Source organism: Rattus norvegicus, chromosome 1, assembly GCF_036323735.1.
Source record: "Rattus norvegicus strain BN/NHsdMcwi chromosome 1, GRCr8, whole genome shotgun sequence".
Classification (NCBI taxonomy): domain Eukaryota; kingdom Metazoa; phylum Chordata; class Mammalia; order Rodentia; family Muridae; genus Rattus; species Rattus norvegicus.
The window spans coordinates 197406080-197416419 of record NC_086019.1 but is presented as its reverse complement, the minus strand read 5'-3'; the positions used below and the strand labels follow the sequence as shown (position 1 = coordinate 197416419).

The following is a 10340-nucleotide window of genomic DNA, read 5'->3' as shown; positions in this document are numbered from 1 at the left end:
AAGATCTCTTTCAGCTCCTGGACAGAGAAGGAACCCAGAGGTTTGGACTGGATTAGAAAAGAGAGCTGCTGAGCTTCAGGTAACAAAGACACCGCCTGCAGGCAGGAGTGGTGAGGCTGCAAAGGAAGCCATTGGGAGAGAGATGTGGGTACCTGGGACGGGAGGACGTAGGTATCTGTCTTGCCTTTACAGGAGCTCTGGAGTTTAGGGTGATATTCAGGGGTTCCTGATGCCGTCAAGGATACCATCCTGTAATTTAGCATCAATAACTGAGCACAAGAGGTCTAGTACAAGACTTAAAAAGAGTTGGTCCCTCAGGGTCTACTAGAGAGAAAGCCTGGAATGGAAGATTGATGGTAGAAAGGGGGAGGGACCAAGGAAGAGGAGCTGAAGAACAAGAACACCAGACATATGAGAAAGCCAGAACAGCGCACCCAAAGACAATTCTACCCAGTGGGAAGGCCAGTACTGCTGGACGAGGAAGCGGTAGGAAAGGGCAGTCAAGGCTGTCATGGGGTGGGGACAGAAGTAGGAGATGCAACAGGAGGGCCAGAGCAAGGGAGGAAGAGACACGATGCAGAATAGGACAGGGAACCTCTCCCAGAAGCTTGTCCGGGAGGGAAAAGAAAGACTGGGACGGAGCTGCAGAGCAATGCGAACTCTGATTAGGAACCAAGAAGGAACAGAGAATGAACGTGGATGTTTTGATGCTAGAGATGCCACAAATGGGCCTATGAGTCGGTTCAGCAGGTAAAGGTGCCTGCTGCCAAGCCTGAGAACCTGAGTTCAGATCCCCCGAAATCCACATAGGATCCTCTCCTAAGAAAAGCAGTACCCCTGAGTTATCTTCCAGCCTTCATGAAAGCACCATGACACCCAAGTTCTACACACACACACACACACACACACACACACACACACACACACACACACACATAAATAATAATGTTTCTTTTAAAAAAGAGAGCACAACTCTATGCAAGTCTACCCTGCACAAACTAAACTGCGAGAACCAAGTTCTCTGTTGAGGGTAGAGTTAGCTTTCTTCTTAGTCCTCTCCTCCCGCCTTTTCTCTGTTTATAGTTCCAGGAGTCCCTATGTATGTGAGCATGAGGGCTTGCAAAGGCGGGGTGTGTGTGTGTGCACATGTGTGTGTGTGTGCATGTGCGTGTGTATGTGTGTGCACTGATGTTTGAGTGGAGGAAGACGCAGACATCAGGCATCCTCCTCCATCAGGCATCCTCCTCCACCACTCTCCACCTTATTTTTAGAGGCAGAGACTGGCACTGAAGCTGGAGCTCATCAATTGCGCTACGGTGCTTGGTCAATGAGTTCTAAGGGATCCTTTTGTTTCTGTCTTTACAGATTCATAACACAAGCCAGGTTTTTGTGTGAGTCCTAGGAATCTGAACTCGGGTCATCTGGCTTGGTGATGGGCACCTTTACCTAGTAAACCATATTGCAGGACCATTTGTGGAATCTTTTGCATTGTTCGTGGAATCTTTAGCATCAAAAACATCAACACAGGCACTTTCCTGACCGAGCCATCTCCCTAGTCCCTTGGATTCCAACCCTATTTTTCCCTTTTTGTGCTTATATTACACTGTTTTTCTCCTGGTAGCTCATCCGAAATATGCTGTGGAATGAAACAACACTTCTATCAACTATTCTGCTTTTGACAGGACTTACCCCAGGCCTCGTCACTGGATACCAGAATGCCAAAGTTCTGCAGCACATGCAAGATGCATCAAGACACGAGGTCTCTATTTATGGCCCCCACCCTCCCAGCTCTAGACTCAAGGCCACTGTCATTAAACTACTGCTTACATGTTTGGTGAAGAAAGCAGGAGAGAGCCAGTGCAATTTCTAACTAATCAGGAATAAGTCAGATATAGGAGGTTTTTTCCCCACCTCTGGGAAGATTGTCAAGTGAAACAATGTGGCTTTGAGCTTCTGACAGATGCTAATGAATTGTTGTTTACATTTTTGATTTACTGCCTAAACAAAGATAAGACATGCTCTTGAAAACACATTGAATGCACAATCCAAACACATCCATTAAATCTGTCACAATAAACATGACAGCTTTCTTCTAACCTAACAACTGGCATGCCTCATTTGCATATTAATGAGAAAACCAGGATCAGCCCGCACAAATTACTTATATCTCATGAAGGGGCTGCTCCTGATGACAGCGAAGCATTCCGGGTGTAAAAACACCAAGTTAATACCTTTGCCGGCTTGCCGGCTTCTCCCTCACTTTGTTTCTGCAGCCCTGGAGCTCTGACATGTTTCCTTCTGATGATGATATTGGATACAAAGGTCCCTGGTAAGTGGGGTCAGCATGACTCAGAAAGAACAGGCTCTGCTGTCAATACTTCAAGGATACTTGCTGGGCACCTGCGATGACTAACTCGATGTTTTCTAAGGAGCCTACTTGATTGTTAATTGAGTTGGAGGGAACTGAAAGAAATACACAAAGAGGTATTGATAACAGCCAGATATGAAGAGCTTTCATGTGCATTTTCCCAAAGTCACCAGAAGTCTTCAGACAAAATAGACAAAAAAACAAACAAGCAAAAAAACCAAATAACAACAGAAAAAATAAAGATGCATATACCTCTCCTTCCCTTCCTCACCTGTGGCAGACATGACTAATCAATGCCAGAACTCCTTTCAGTTTACTTTAAAACTCACAGTTGCCAACCTGAAGACTTCATGAAAGCCACGAAGCCCGGTAGCACAACTGTTTCTAGCAGAGAAACCCAGAAAGGCCTGCTCGGAAAGATTGGGTCACCTTACAGAGAAGTAAAATTGAGATTCAAGTCTAGATCCTTCAGCTACCAGCCAATCCTCTCCCTTTCTGCATCTTCCAGAGCATCACCCCTTGTTTGCACAGATTCACCTAAGCATCTTGGTAGATGTCTGCGTGGCTAGAAAGAATGTGTATGGACAATAACTCAGACTTAAGGGCCCAGAAAAAAAATGCTTCCCCAGTCAGAAGCGTTCCAATGCCAACACAGCCAGGGTCCTTTTCAGCAACCCTGGCGCCCTCTTCCCTTTCCTGCATCCCAAACGGATATGAGTTTAAACAACACTCCGGTGGTCAGTGTACTTGGCCCTCTGAATCTTCTCTGTGCTGGGAAAACAGCAAGCTCTCACATCCTCCAGCTGAGGTGGTGCTCAAAAAAGAGCTTGAAACCAATGACTCAGAAATACGACCTACCAGTTCTGGTGGCTTCCTAGCTCATGATCTCCACGGTTCTGCCCTAAACCCTTTCTACTTAATATTAACTAACCAAGGGAGTAGCAGGTTCGTCTCCCCCCAGAGGACCAGTCTCTGAGACCTGGGCCCTGCCTACACCCCAACATGCCAAGGTCAAGTAACTCAGCCATGGTTGGCCCCTTTCAAACCCTCCACGCTTGTTTGCAGTTGGCACTGCCCTACCTTCAGGACTTTGCCCCAAGGCTTTAAAGGGCCTCCTAATAATGACACTTAGGATCTTAGAGGCGAGGTGGTCAGAATAAGCTGGCAAGAGAATCTGAGGAGCACAGGATACAGTAGGCCAAAGATTCTGCCTAAAGTAAGCATCTAGAACTGCCCTCAGTGGTAGGTTTCACTCCAAGATGTTCCACATCGTCTCATGGGAGGAAAAGCTTCCTATTCTCATTAAGACGAAAGCGGAACCCTCTCCACAGCTGCAGTTGTCTCCCCTCGTTGACGTCCTTTGCCATCTCTGGCAGCTGCTTTTGGCTGAGTGTCACATGCTGTAGCAGGAAGCTGCCGAGATGTGATCTTGCCTCATGGTTTGGCACCTTTGCCTGGAGTGTGGGCAGCCGTGATAAAATATCGCTTCCCAGATTAGATTCCAAAAAGGCTTTAACCTCAGGCTGCTCCATTGCTCTGTGGATAAAGGTGTTTGCAAAGAAGGGCTAACAACAACTTGAGTTCAGTTCCTGGAACCCACATAGTTGAAGAAGAGAACCTACTCCCAAGGGCTGTCCTCTGATGCCACGGTGTGTGTGTGTGTGTGTGTGTGTGCGCGCGCGCGCACGCGCGCATGTGTGTGCTATTTAACATAAATGTCAATCTGTGGAAAGGCCTGTGTGGCAGAAAACCAGGGTCACCCTCCACCAATGGCCAGCAAGAAATTTAGGAGCCCTCCCCTCAGCTCACAGGTTTATTGTGGATGCACACAGCGTCTAGTGGGGATTCCTCATGGCTGGGTTTTCAGAGGTAGCAGTAGCTCTGGCCCACAGCCTGACTCAGTCCTGCAGAAGCCAAGAGGGGGAGCTCCAGCTCAGCCCCACTGGAGATCCCGATGGCCAGAAAGTGTAAGAAGGACTTGTTTCATCTGCTGTTTAAAGACAGTTCATAATGTAGCAATAAGCAATACTAGTAGTGGAGACCTATGGCATTGCTGTTCGGTTAGTTAAATATCAGCAACTTCTTAGGAGTCGATCTAAACTCTTTAACCTAATCATTCCCCCTCTGCATCCCTCAAGCTGTGCATGATTGCTTTAAAAACACAGAGGCTTGAACTCAGGACCTAAGACATCCTAAGCTAACACTCTACCCACTGAGCTACATTCCCATGCCTAAGCTATGTACTACTTAGCTTTGCTCCAGACATGAAACTGGGCTCTCAGAGGTTACATGACGCCTCCCCCCTCTAATGTGTACAATGTCAGAAACCTGAATTCAGGACACCAATTCTTAGGTTCTTGTCAGCGCTCTGAGACAAACACAGCACAGTACCCAGGGCCAGGAGAATGTGTGAATGGACAATGTACCATAGCCACTGAGTCTCTAACAGGCTTCAAAGAGAAAGCTAAACTGCCCTGGAGGCAGAGCCAAATTTGGGATCATTTGGGTGGTGGGGGATCCTTCAAACTCCCCAGCTGACCCAAGGGTAGAATATGAAACACGCAGCCATCAGACAGTAATTGTCTCTGATACATAAGACGGGTGACATTTGTAAAAGGAGACCAGTTCTGCCACAATTCCTTCATCAATTAGTCACTCTCTCACAATTATTTTGCCTTTTCTAATCAGCACACAGACGCTTAAAGCCCTCTCTTGAGCACATTCATCATGTCCCCTTCTACACTGAGAGCATCAATGTTATTTACAATTGCTAAGCCCACAGAATCCATTTGTAACTAGGAAAGGGACCATTGATGCCTAAAACCAGGCAAATGTTCCCATCCTTGGAATGTCCACAACATGCCTGGACGACTGTTCAGGGGCAGCTCAAGACACTGGATAAGTTCCTTCCCTTAAATCAATAGTCAAATCTTCCTGTCTTGGTTAGGGTTTCATTGCTGTGAAGAGACACTGTGACCAAGGCATCTTTTATAAAGGACAACATTTAGTTGAGGCTGGTTTCAGAGGTTTAGTCTACTATCATCATGGTGGGAACATGGCAGCATCCAGGCAGACATGATGCTGGAGAAGGAGATAAGAGTTCTACACCTTAATCCAAAAGCAACCAGAAGGAGATTGTCTTCTGCAGGCAGACAGGAGGAGGTTTCCTTCTGAGCTCTGTAGTGGGCAGAGCTCAAGCACTAGGAGACCCCAAAGCCCACCTACACAAGGACACACTCCCTCCAACACAGTGACACGCTCCCTCCAACAAGAACACACCTCCCAATACTGCCACTTCCCGTGGTCCAAGCATATTGAAACCACTGCTCATGGCCTGCCTAAGTTACTTCAGGAACTGCCTCTGCTGTCTCCAGACTGTCCAAGGGAACTGTTCTAGAGAGAGATTGCTCCCAACCTTCTGCAGCTACACTGGTCTTGTCCAGCTCTAGCAAGATCTTCAGATGAGGACGAAGCCACAGAAGATCAAGGGAGATGTCTCTTCCAAAGACAGGAAACATGCAGAAGGAGAACAGATTTGATTCTCCATCTATGTCTCTTTTTCAAGAACCGTGAGGGCATCACTGATCAGCTGTGGAGTCTCTTGGGAAGCAGGGAGAAGAGACTTCCATTTCAGCTCACAACCTTGAGCCCTGCTGGAAAAGCTGGTCCAATGTCAGCAGAGCCCCACCCTCCTCATGGGCGATCTGGCAATATTTCCAGGTCAGGATCGGCCCCACACTACAGCTCCCCTCTACTGTCCCCACACAAAATAGACTTGTCTTACAGCTTCTTTGACAACAAAAAAGGGGGCCAGGGATAGGAAGAGCAATATCCCAAGGCAGGAATCCAACAGACTCTTCATTTCTTTCCTTTTCACATTAAAGTTCTCACTGACAGCCTGCCCCACGGAGAAGCCTCATAGGAATTAAGATATTCCAGATATTCTTAGAAAAATGAAATGTTGAAGAATGGCTTCCTGAGCTGATAATAGCGGTACATTTGAAAAATAGGCCCGAATGCCGCGTTTAAAAGCCCGAAGTCATAAAAGGCATTATGAATGAACAGAGTGTGAGCCTCTACAAGCAGACTTCATCGGTGTCACCGTAAACGATGAATGCTGTCACTCTTTTTTATATATAACAGGAAGATATGCCGCTGCATCCAGATCTCAATGTAGGCACTGTCAGGCTCACTGGAACGGCATTGCACGAGCTATTTACGACAATACCAGAGGAAATACAAGGTTAGAAGATCTTTATCTGCTGTCTGTGGAAAACGTGCTTCCACGCTGACGCGCTGGTGAAATAGCCTGTGACAGCGAGGGAGCTGGGAAGTGCGATTAGGCAGTGCAGGAGGGACTGTGTCCAGACAATACTGATGCTCACACTGGTGAGCCTCCTGAGCCTTTCTCCCAGCATCCTCCAGGAAAAACCCATACTGGTATTGACAGCAATGGCTGGTATATCATTCACAACTGATCCAGCCAGGAATGCCTGTTCCACCTTCCAGAATGCAGTGAGGCTTCTAGGAAGAGCTGCCAGCTGGGGACTACATCTCCCAGACATCCTTGCCTCCAAGTGTGGCCCTGAACCAATTACCTGAATCTGGTGAGATTGTCACTTTAGAGAGGCACAGGGACTTTTGAATGGCAAGTGAGCATCTTCCCTGGTTTCTCTCCCTTTCTAGTGGCTAAAGAGAGAGGAGTCCCAGGTCCTAGAGGATAGTGGAGCTGAGCATGAAAGGACCTGAATCTTCTGAATGACATCGCAGAATAATAGCTCCCCAACTCAGGGCCAACCAGTAGCTGCACTGTATGTTAATGAGCTATACTACTGGGCCAATCAAACTGCAGCCTATATTTCAGCAGCTATTCCTGGGTTTGCTACTACAATTAGCACCTGCCTTCTGCAGCACTCGCTCAGTTGTCCATCTCTGAAGATGGTTCTTCCATCACGTGAAGAAATGTGAAGTAAAAACCTATAGGCATGGACTTAGGAGTAACCCCTGTCCTTACGTGGCCTGTCACTTGGGGTGTCTTGGAAAAGTGCTTCCTCTCTTACAGCCTTCGTCTTCATGTTGGTAACTTGAAGATTTTTAAACTCCTGGACCATAGTCACAACAGGTGGGAGCAACTGGTTAATAAATAAACAGTGGGCGGGGAGGAGGGAACGGGGATGGGGGGGACAGATAGCACAATGGTTAATATCATTGTCCGCTGCTGCAAAGGACCCAGGTTCAGTTCTCAACACTCACATCAGTCAGGCCATCACTGCTGTTAACTCCAGCTCCAGGGGATCTGACGCTTCTGACCTTCAAGGACACCCAACTCACAAATTAATTCACACACAGGCACAAACACACATGCACCTGTGTGTGCACATGCACACCCACAAACACACCTGCAAGCGTGCGCGTGCACACACACACACACACACACACACACACACACACACTTTTAATATAAGATAGATTTTTTTTTAATGTGTAGGATAAGGCCAGGAATGGTGGCACATACCTTTAAGCCCAGCACTCAGGAAGCTGACACAGACAGAGCTATGTGAGTTTGAAGCCAGCCTGATCTGTACAGTGAGTTCCAAGTATGTAGTGAGACTATCTCTAAAAATTAAAATAAGTTTTAAAAAGTTAAAAGTCAGGAGGTAGAGGCACACACCTTTAATCCCAACACCTGGAAGGCAGAGACAGGTGGAACTCTGTGAGTTCAAGGCCAGCCTGGTCTACAAAGGAAGTTCCATGACAGCCAGGGCTATGAGAGAAACCCTGTCTCAAAAAAATATTTAAAATTAAAAATTAACTGTGGGATATACATTGATAGTGACATTATTCCACATTAAAAGGGAAAGAACATGTGATGTGGGTTGGGAGACTCCAGTCATAAGGGACAGATATTGTTAGGATTCCACATTTAGAGGATTCCCAAGGTTTACAAATCATAGAGACAAAACGTAAAATGGGGTCTGGGACAGACGGTAGAGGAAGTTGGCTGTTACCATTTAATGAGGACAGGGCTTCAGAGATGAAGACATGCACCCACCCAGTAATGCAATAGCAGCATGGTTGTTGTGGGAGTAACCAACTGCTCTCTGCTTCAGCTGAGGCCCTTCCCACATGTAGAGGGAGTCCATTTATGCTACTGTAAGCCTGGTCCTAGTAAAGCTCCCAGCTTGGAAGGTCACGGGCCCTGAGGGAATGGTGGGGACCTGCTACTACTATTGGTCCATGGCTTGGGAGATCATAGGCCCTGAGGGAATGGAGGGACCTGCTACTATTCTTTTGCTAAATGACCATGTTGTCAAACTGCCTCCTAAATGTTTATGTTCATACGCAGGGATCAACGCAGCTCTCAACCTTCTCAGAAAAGCTTCCCTTTACAGTAAGCAGAGGTTAACGCAGAGACTCACCAATGGTCAAAGCGCTGAGAATAGGTGAGTGCTCAGCCCTAAATGAACATTTCTATCAAATTGACCTCTACTCCTAGGCTCCGGGAACACTACAAAAGAGAAAGCAGAACGGAGACACAAAGAAGGGAGTAGGGCTGTCTTCTGGACAGGACATAGCATTGCACTCATGGATTCACTGCACAAGACATGCACAACATCAAGCCAGTCTAGAGTCCAGCATAAGTTGGGGAGCTGTTCATGTAGCCCCATGCCTCATGAGGAAGTACTAACAATGATGGCTACTGAAGGAGACCGGGTCCTTTTTCTTCAAGGCGAGGCTGCTGATAGGTTTTCTGAGTTCTAGTTAATGGCCCCACACACATTCAAGCAGGACTAATCAGACTGAGTGGTTTATTTTAAAAAATGGTGAAGTGTGGTGGTTTGAATACACTTGACCCATGGGAAGTGGCACTGTTAGGAGGTGTGGGTGTAGGTGTCACTGTTGGGGTGGGCCACCTCCTGGCTGCCTGCTGATGAAAGTCCCCTTCTGCTGCCTGTGGATCAAGATGTAAAACTTTGGGATCTTCCAGCACCATACCTGCCTGAATGCTGCTATGATTCCTGCTATGATGATAGTGGACTGAACCTCTGAAACTGTAAGCCAGTCCAATCAAATGTTGTCCTTTATAAGAGTTACATTGGTCATGGTGTCTCTTCACAGCAATGAAAACCCTCACCAAGACAAGAACATGAAATGGGAGGGGGATATTTTGGAAGGGGGAGTCCAGGCAGAGTTGGAAAGCAGAGCTGAGGGAATGACTATGATCAGGAAGGATTACACACATGCATAAAGTGGTCAAACAATTAGACTAAAATGTGATTTTTAAAAAGGGTTAGAATGGTAAACTTTGCACAATGCATGTTTTACCAAACAAAAGTTTAATAGAATGAAGGCTGGGCCCTATGGAGCCACTGGAAGAATAAGTCAAATGATGTAAAGTGCCCAGCACAATGTATGACAGCAAAGTCTCCATGCTGGGCAAGCATCAGCTATGTACTAAGGGCAAACTATGTGTCATGCTGGTTCTGGGACGCCACCGTCAGTAGGGAAAGGGGAGACAGGTAGGCCAGTGAGCAAGGCCAACTTGGACAGAAGTTATCAAGAGCCAAGGGCTGAGAAGTCCACAGGAATTCACCACACAACCTTAGGGGGCAGCTAAGACTTCCTATGCCCCATCAAAAGTCCTCAGGCTTAGGCATCCTCTCGCCCCTGTCCCTAAGCGTTGGCCCAAGACCACTCCCATAAGCTCGTCTCATTTTCTCCATTGATTTCTTGGAGTTTCTTGGAGGCAAGACTTTTATTTTCAAGATCCAGGTCTGGAAGGAAAAACTAGACCAATATCAAGATGTCCAAAGACATGGGCCATCCACATAAACCATCTCCTGATTCACAGCTCAGAGCCTCTCTGGTAGAAGCATAGAGACCTAGATAGCTATTGAAAGCCTGATAAAGAAACCAGACACGGCCCTCCGAAACCCGCAGGCAGCAGCGGGAAGAACAGTTCCCATTCTGT

The 10340-nt window shown here is 47.0% G+C and overlaps 1 pseudogene; it reads right to left on the bottom strand.

The window, feature by feature from the left end:
• Positions 1-2371: 2371 nt before the first annotated feature.
• Positions 2372-10340, bottom strand: part of LOC134484825 (small ribosomal subunit protein eS21-like) — a 47963-nt pseudogene continuing 39994 nt past the window's right edge.